We start from the raw sequence: 9853 nt of genomic DNA on the forward strand, positions 1-9853 counted from the left end.
GTAAAAGGGTTAACATGCTCTAGAGAACTGTTGTGCGGAAAATTTCACTAAGAGTTTTCTCAGATCAAATATTCATATGAAGAAACTTAAATCTACAGAAACTAATATAACAACTAGACCAAGATATACTAAGTACATGGTTTGGGGGTTTTCTAATACTTTCAAGCTGAGTAGGAATTATTATATATATATAAATATCATATAATATAATTGGCGCGTACACATTTTTTGGGTGCTTGGCCGGGCTCCTCCGCCTATTTGCGGTGTGCGTCTTGATGTTGTTCCACAAATGGAGGGGCCTACAGTTTCAAGCCGACTCCGAACGGCAGATGTTTTTATGAGGAGCTTTTTCATGGCAGAAATACACTCGGAAGTTTGCCATTGCCTGCCGAGGGGCGACCGTTATTAGAAAAATGTTTTTCTTAATTTTTGTGTTTCACCGAGATTCGAACCTACGTTCTCTCTGTGAGTTCCGAATGGTAGTCACGCACCAACCCATTCGTCTACGGCGGCCGTCTGTGCCAACAACAACAAAATAGCTGTCTCACTGTGTACCTTGATTAATGAATTTTAGAAACCGCTAAAAATCTGTACATGATGTACATATCACACAGTAGTGACGACGAAAGCCCCTTTATCTACTAATTGAATATTTCAAGATATCATAAATGCAATTTTCCTAATATCGCTATTCTCGCGCCACCTACTGGATTCATTATGATTTCGTATTGAAATGTATTTGAGGTCTGAGTTATGCCTGTTTAGCGTATTAGGAAGGAACAGCTAAAATTTATTGCAAAATTTTTATCGCATAGATAAGACCATACACGGCACATACAAATATTTGAAAAATTGTAGTTTAATATTTTTGAAGTCTTTAACGGCTGCGGTATTGGGAAGAGTTCATGCCATGGTTAGTAAGTATGTTTGACCTTAATGTAATTCACAGTTAAGTGCAAATCACCGGTCATCACAATACTCGCAAATTATCATGGCAATGCAACAGCATTCGTATATTTGCCATCATAATTTACAAATGCCATGAGGCCAGATCATTTGCACTTCATTTTGAATCGCCTTAATGCAATTTTCTGACGAAAAACTCTTCTCCATAAAATGCCGCAATGCTGGCATTTAAGCTTTTTGCAATAGTAGCAAATGAAAGAAAATGAATGGTTTAATAAAAAGCAGGCATAAGGAAACTCCGAACAATGAACGTAATACTTCGGTCAAAAAACATGTTGGTATACTTTAAGGCGTTATTTGAGCCAAGCGAGTTTTTTTAAGCAAGTAAAATAATATTTGACAGTTTTAAGGCAGGCACTTAGTAAATTTAAACTTTTTATGAACTTTTAATTTTTTTTTTAAATTCAGCCGAAATCTATGTCTATACATTTACGTCAACAAACAACCAAAATTGATGGGAAGTCTGCTTGCATTTTATTTTAAGCATATCACATATCTGGATATTTAAGAAGGATATTATATGAGTTGATTTCTTTAGGTTTTCATTGTTAGTGTCTTTGCACAAAAATATATTTTTTTCATTAAACTTATATATTTTATTGTTATCTTCAATTTCTGCTTTTAAATAATTCTACTTCTTTATCTTCGGTCACTTGTTTTAAACTTAGTATTTTGCAAACATTTCACTGAAGATAAATTTTCACATCAGACAGCACGTTTGCGCATAGAAAGCATACATATACACACATACACACATGAAACATATACAAAAAGCGAGCCAACAGTGGCAAGTCGCTGTTCGTAAGCCGAAAAGTCCTGTGGTCACAGATCTACCAAACAATACGAATTTCTCTTAAGTTTACTTTGTAATTCACTATTCTTTAAATTTCGCTACTCGTTTTACATAATTATTTTATTAATTGCAACTTCTTACATATAAATTGGCTTTTTATTGAAATCTGCTGAAAAGTAACTAGTTAACTTCTCTCTGCGTTGCCAAACTATGCCCTTTGCACGCTACCGTCGGACTGAACGCAACTCGAATTGGAACTGCACTAAAACTTTTCAATGGCTGACATACTCGCTTTCGCGTTGGCGTTGCCAGCGATTTGCTGACCAAAATAAGAGGTCCATACACACGCATACCGACACCCACAACACCACCACATGGATAATGAGATTCTGAGCATAGCTGACAAAATGCGCACTTTGCAGAGGTGGAAAAAAACCAAATATTACTGAGCGCATAAAATTACATGTAGAAGCAACTTATTGAATTCAGCAATTCATTCACTCATTTTACGAATGACATCCTTGTCACAAAGAATATGTGCATAAGTTGCTTATCCTTAACTACATGTACTTACATATATATCTCGCGTAGAGCACAAACGCGCAGCAGCATCTCAAACTTCACTACTGTCATTTGGCCGAACACTTTTTATCCTGTAGCCATATTCAGCTGTGAAACAAAGTCTCTGCCATTAGGGTAGTTCATCCGCCTCTAATGTTGAGATTTCGCTCCCTCACACTCAATAAAAGCCTCGCAAACGCACTCTATCCTCTCATTCTCTCTTTCTGTACTCTTCGCCCTTAATAGCAAGCTAAAATTGTTGCGCATGTTCCAAAAATAGAATAGCTCCAAGCGCTAACAGGACATTTATTTTTATCCTGAACCTGTTAAAAAATTTCTACATTTTGTGGCTGCTAAAAATATCAATGCTGTAAAGTTACTGTTAGACAGGCTTTTAACTCCGAATCGCCCCCACTTGACTTTGCTATATTGAGTGAGTTTTTCTTGTAATTAAATTTTGAATTGAGACTGACATTGTTAATAATAATAAATAAAATAATTAAACAAAATAAATTTAATGATATAAGAACTTTAAATTGAGAGAAGATGTAAACCTCTTCATGGGCACCTGATTAACTAAGAAACCAAACAACAGAATAAGCACCAAAGTCTGTTCACTTGAAGTTGGAAGTGTAGGTGTATGTTTGGCTTGGAGCAAAGTGGCGGTCTTCATAATATGCAAACAGAAATCAAGCAGAGTTGAGAGCAGGGTTTTAAATCAAATGTAATCTATTTCCGACGAAAAGAAGATAAATTACCATTAATTCTAGATTAACTCATCTTTTGCTTTTTTATAGGTGAAATACTGCATAATAAGAAATGTTATCCTTTCTTTTATTCATTATAATTGAAACTAATAAATTATAAATTTAATTTTACTTTGATTAAATTATTTAGCATTAATCGGTTTTTTATAGTCTGTATACTATACGGCGGCCGCCGTACCCGAATGGGTTGGTGAGTGACTACCATTCGGAATTCACAGAGAGAACGTAGGTTCGAATCTCGGTGAAAAGAACAACATTTTTCTAAAAGCGGTTGCCCCTCGGCAGGCAATGGCAAACCTCCGAGTGTATTTCTGCCATGAAAAAGCTCCTCATAAAAAATATCTGCTGTTCGGAGTCGGCTTGAAACTGTAGGTCCCTCCATTTGTGGAACAACATCAAGACGCACACCACAAATAGGAGGAGGAGATCGGCCAAACCCCCAAAAAGGGTGTACGCGCCAATTTTATATACGTACATATGTATATATATACGGTATTTTTTAAAATAAAAAAATTTGAATAAAAAAGAATTTAATGAAAAAGGTTATATCAAATTGTTTATGGAAAGTAGTTGGGAACGGTTTCACTCTATTTAACTCTGTTTCTCTCAGTAAACGTATGTTTACGCTTTCACAGCTAATATAACTTGGACTATAAAGTAAATACCAATTAGTGCCCACCAACAATAAACGCATGAGTCTACTTGGAATATATTCGAGTAGAAATACGCCAAGGATCCGTCTATACATGAGCATACCTTAAATTGGAAACAACTTTGGCAGTTGTGGGCCGTTTTCCTTCTTCCTATTCAGTACAATTTTAACCCTGGAGCACTACACAGCCGCAATACACTCAGGCAACTTGAAATCTTATTTTGAAATGTTCAATGTCCATCTCGCAGCGCTACTCCGCTCACAGGCATCTATATGTATGTGACGTCACATTCAGACTTGTCAAATTAATGTAACCAGGACAGTCACGGGATGCCTCCAGATGTTCTCCTGCAACACCTTATCAATGTAACTTCCGTGCTCTCTTTAAGGAGCACAACTCAGCAAAGCACTTATACTTCTGTGCTACAAAAGGAATATGCAAGGTATCTATAGGGTTGGCCACATAGCGTTTGCTTTTTGAACCACCTATTGTTTTGAGAATGGTAACACAAATGACATGTCAAATGTATTCATAATTTACTTAAAAGTTTGACATTTACGAAATGGAACGCTATACGCTTGAACAAAATTGGGAAATATTGAAAACCTATTTCCAAAGTGGTGAGTCTTCTTCTTTTCTGATGAAGCTCATTTTCACATCGGTGGGTACGTCAATAAGCAAAATTGTCGGATTTGGGGCTCAGAAAATCCACACGTTATTGTAGAGAAGCAAATGCATCCACAACGAGTCACTGTTTGGTGCGGTTTTTGGTCTAGCGGCATCATCGGGCCATTTTTTTTTCGAAAATGAGCGAGGAGCCGTGGTTACAGTAAATGGCGAGCGTTACCGTGATATGCTCAACGAGTTGTTTCCAAAAGTTGAAGAGGATGACATGGACGACATTTGGTTTCAACAGGATGGTGCACCTTGTCACACTGCCAAAGTTACACTCGAACTTTTGGCTACCGTTTTTAAAAACCGAATAATCAGCCGAAATTCTGAATTGCCGCTTCGGAGCTGTGATTTAAGAGACGATTGATGCTTTAAAACACGAAATCGAAGTTTCCATTCATGAAATTGGAGCCCAAACAATCGAAAATGTGCTTAAAAATTGGGTTGATCGAATGGCCTACTGTAAAGCCAGTCGTGGCAGTCATTTTAAATTCATTGATAAATGACAATGTTTAATTTTTAAAATAAAAAAAAAAAGTTTGAAAAAATATTGATTAGTTTCTTTTTTTATAGCCGATTCAAAAAGCAAATTTTACGTGGCCCACCCTATACTTATGATCTGATCTTAAAGGAAACTGAAAGGGTCTCATTAATGCTTCCGTGAATCTAACTTTGAGTTTTGATCTCTTTCTTATTTATTTTTTGAGAGGTTTCATCTACTTTACGAGTTTTTTTATATCTCCCCATGTGGACACGGATAAGTAGTTTGTTTAGCATGAAACCTTAACTTGTAAAGATCCTTATATCGTCAGAAAACAGAAGTACGACTAAGGGGTGGTACAGTCCCCCTCTTTATGAGACACATTGAACACTATTCGGAGCATTTCTATAAGATACCCTTCTTCCTTTGTAGGTGGGCTTCAAAACCATGGACAAAAACTACCATTTTAACCCTTTTCTGTCATAACATGACATTTTAAGTGTCCTTGTTAAAATCATGTTAAGCAAATTACAAACTTAATGACCCATTTTGAACCTTATGGTATGCAAAATTTTAAGTCTCATTTCACAATTTTTGCTATTTTGGACCGCTAAGAAATCGATACTTTCTTCTCTCCATAAATGTAAAAATGTAAAATGTATCATGTATGCCGACGGAAGAAATGCAGAAGGTGACGAAATCCGCGAACTGTTATCCCGCTCTCAGTAAATTTGACAGAATCAGCTGATTTGCTGGTGTAATAATTGGATATTTGTATTATTTTTATTTCTGTTACGTCATAACGAGTAATAATACCACCGATATCGGGATCTTTTAATTCAGCTGATGCATTTTTCTGTGGCGGAACTGACTTAGATTTGACGGTGGTCCGTCGTAGAAACAAAAATTATCCGTACTCCAACGCCTTTTCAACGATGTGTGACGAGCTGTAAGCCGATATTTTATCGGAAAGTTTAGTATTTTCAGCATGAACTTTCATTTAATGTTTTCACTTGCGAACTTTACTTGTTATTTTTCCATTGAATAAAAATTGATCTCACCCAAAAGATGGAATTAACCCGTTTGAATATTCGTATCATGATTTATTATGATTTTCGACGTGGATTATCGAGACAAGAGTGCATTAAACAACTTACGAGTTCGTTGACTTTTGGCATTGGGTATTAGTGGGGCCACCATTTATTCAATATTGCATTAACCTTTAGTCGTCAAGAAAATTTGTTCTCGTTGGATACTGCATAATTTGAGAATTACCCAAAACAGGACGTGTGTTGATTAGTACAAAGAAAAGTTGAACATACTCAGGCACGATAGCTAACAATAAAACAGTTATCGACAGTATGGGTATTTCCAGACGAGCGTAATCAAACAAAAGTGGTTCGCGAAGATGCACCTCGAAGCAGCTGGTCGCCTGTACCACCAAATAAACCTAAAGCCGTAAATGTGGTTAGTGGTACAGAATCACTTGTTTCACAGAAGTTTGCGGAGATTTAAGGAAAATCAACCGCCGAAGACAAATCATACTTCGCCAATACAATGCGAGCTCTCACTCCAAAGATCGAACTAATGGGTAGACGGCCTTACAGCCTTTAACGATTTATTTTTGTTCGCGAACATTAAAAATAAAATACGAGATTTTTCAATGCCTTAAGTAGCTGCTGAAGCCTTTAAGGGGCTCGTTTTGTAGGTATCCACTTCTGAGAGGCTAAAGTGCTTTGAAAACTGATTCAACCGAATACAAAAGTGTAGGTATTGATTTCTAAGGAGAATATTTTGTAAAACAATAAAATCTTTTTCATTATTAAAATACAGGGTTTTTACTATTCGACACAAAATTTAAAAGGCAACTCTGGCAAGCGAATGTAAGAATTATATGCACAGTGGCATACGATATTGAGTGATAGTATTTCAGAAATCGTAAGCTTCAAAACCCTTTCCTTGCCTGTATGTACTAGGTTGATCAATAAGTTTTGCGGTTCGATAAGAAAAACACAATTTTTTGATTTGAAATTGCACTTTATTATTCAGTATAGTCTCCCTGAGCATTAATACGCTTGTTCCAACGAGATTCGAGTTTATGAATTACATCGCTGAAGTGTGAATCTGGAAGGGCTGCAAAATACACCTCCACAGCTGCACTATGGGCCAGGAGACCCTTATAAGTGGCCAAAATTCATAATTCCCAAAACACCAACAATTTATAACTTTTAATACCGCTATGTACAGGTTTTGGGGTCTCTGATTACGAATATGAAGTCACATTTCAACAATTCAAAATGGCGGATCCAATATGGCGGACATGAAATTTAAAAAATTGGATTTTTTTCACCAAATTTGGTATTTAGGGGTTTTGATGGTCTCTGATTACGAATATGAAGTCAGATTTCAACAATTCAAAATAGCGGATCCAATATGGCGGACATGAAATTTAAAAAAATGGATTTTTTTCACCAAATTTGGTATTTAGGGGGTTTGATGGTCTCTGATTACGAATATGAAGTCAGATTTCAACAATTCAAAATGGCGGATCCAATATGGCGGACATAAATTTTTTAAAATTAATTATTTTTTACCAAACTTAGTATTTAGGGGTTTTTGGGGGCGCTGATTACGAATCTGCTGCCAGATTTTAGAAATTAAAAATGTCGAATCCCTTATGCGGACCTTTTTTTTAAATTTTATCTGATTAATTTGAAACTTGTTACTCGGGCTTTTTTGTATCGCTGTTGACAAATCTGCAATTAGATTTAAACAATTGAAAATGGTGGATCCAATATGTCAGATAAAGAGACACGCCTTCATAATAAGTTGTAGTTTCCGGAATCTACCACAAGGAGGTTACAGTGCGACTTCAGACTCCTTCTGTTTTTTTTTTTTTTAATTTTTTGTTGTTTTACATTTTTTTTAAGTTTTTAAATATTATTTTATTGGTTTTTATTTTTTTTATAAATTTTTTTAAAAATAGGTAAATACTAATTGCTTGCTCTACGAGGTCAAATATCGTCATTTACATCAGATTGTGAGTCTTCTTCCTCGGATAATTCTATGTCGTCTAAATATAAGATTTTTTCTGTAAAATCAATTTCCTCAATTTCATATTCGTCTAGTTCTTCACTTACCTGTACGTAATTGGTACTTCCTGATTGATTAGAATCTACTTCAACCTCTTTCAATAAAAGTTGCACTTCTTTAGGAAGAGATAATTGAACTTTTTGTTGAAGGCGTTCTTTTAAACGTAAACTCGATAAAAGAGGATCAGAGGTGTCCATAGCTCTACAAAACAAGTCTTCCAAATTTGCCATCCTACTATGCTTTCTACTATGCTGGAGTCTAAATTTTTTGTAGTCCTTATTTCTCGCTTCAGATGCTTCTTCTCCGAGCATACCTACCGGTAAGATGCTGTTTTTTATTATTTCTCCGCTATGAATAAGAATTTTGTGAACCGTTTGAGACATAGGGTACCACGAATAGAGCGAGACATACAGTTTTGCAGTAGAGGTGCAAAATTCTTCAAATCGACTTGAATCGAGAGGAAGATGACAAGAGAGGCTAATTAAAATTACCTTAAAACGTTGAAGCAATTCGTGATTAAGACCAAGGCAATCAGACAAAAGTTTACTATCTTTAAATGCCCTGCGAGCTGTGTTTCCATCATTGCTGGTACCACTTCCTCCAGTCTTTGGTTTATCCACTCTGAGTCCCATTTTTTCCAACAGAATTGATTGCACTTCTTGTTTTCTTAATGCTACCTGTTCTTTATTCTTAGCACCTCTGACATCCCATCTTTTGATAACCAATTTATAAGAAACATGTAAGCAAAATTCGAAAATTCTTATCCAGGCATGCAAAGGGCTGATTCCATGTAACAGTGACTCCTCATGATTCATAAATTTCACACTCTTTATATTAGATAGATCGTTAAATTGTTTAGGAACAGCATGACAGATAGCACAAGTTTTCATTGATGGCATGTTGGTGATCGTATTTAATACTTTACCGTCAATTAAAGTCATTAATAATGTATATTTCAAAGGCTTGTAATTTCAGAATTTGTTCTTCGATGGCCTTCTTTTGGGCAAGAATTACTTCTGTTGATTCCTTTGCGTATCGAATTTGAATAGGGCGACAAAATCTTGGAGATTGAGATGTAACATTATTCCACAAAATTACATCCACTTCACTTGATAACCTTAAGGGGATAAGTGTAGTAATGAACAGATTTTCATCTGTAGGAGTCTGTTTCTCATTGACACAATCATAACCTTGTTTGTAAGGCGAATGCCCACTACTCCCATCAAATCCCCAAGAACACATCAGAACAGTTTTGAGTTTTGAATAAGACAGTGTAAAACTTCTCTTTGTAGTTCTATTATTCTATTCACCGTGTGGTTTAAAAGTTCTTGAAGTGATACTTCAGCTAACGTTTCAGAAATTTTAATTGACTCTTTCGACGGTCTTAACTTTTCTTTGGCTTCTCTAATCGCATTATACGCAGGCCAAATGTCTGCTCCACTAGATTTGGTCGCTAATCGCATATTCTGATAGACTTGTTTAGACATAGAATTATCGAAAAGAAATGCTAAAGCCACTTCTGGGCTTTTCTTTTCTATTGTAGGAAAAGGTGTTGCCATTATTTTTCTAATTTTCTTAGCCTGTTCCTCGCTTTTTGAAAGTTCGTTAAGTACCGATCGCAAATCTGCTTCCCCTGAAACTCGTGCCGCATGACTAGTAGCCATTAATAGTTTCTGACGATCATTATCATGTTCTTCACTGATTTTAGACACTTCTCGTCTTTTCGATCTAGTAGATTTTTCTGCAAAATCGAGCGATGGACGACCTCTTTTAAGTATTTCAGTCTTACTTATTTTAGCTGTGAGGTCTAAGTCAGGAATAGTAAATTCAGAATCTAACCACTCTGAATTTTGTGACTCAAAGACAG

General features: G+C 35.9%; 1 protein-coding gene across 1 annotated transcript in view; it reads right to left on the minus strand.

The window, feature by feature from the left end:
- LOC128859674 (uncharacterized) overlaps positions 1-2005 on the minus strand; it is a 79712-nt gene extending 77707 nt beyond the window's left edge. The window contains exon 1 of the mRNA XM_054096673.1: positions 1901-2005. The gene's annotated coding sequence lies outside the window, so the exon portion shown is untranslated. The remainder of the gene's footprint in view (positions 1-1900) is intronic.
- Between the last annotated feature and the right edge of the window lie 7848 nt (positions 2006-9853).

The sequence above is a fragment of the Anastrepha ludens genome, chromosome 4 (genome assembly GCF_028408465.1).
Source record: "Anastrepha ludens isolate Willacy chromosome 4, idAnaLude1.1, whole genome shotgun sequence".
In the NCBI taxonomy this organism is placed as follows: domain Eukaryota; kingdom Metazoa; phylum Arthropoda; class Insecta; order Diptera; family Tephritidae; genus Anastrepha; species Anastrepha ludens.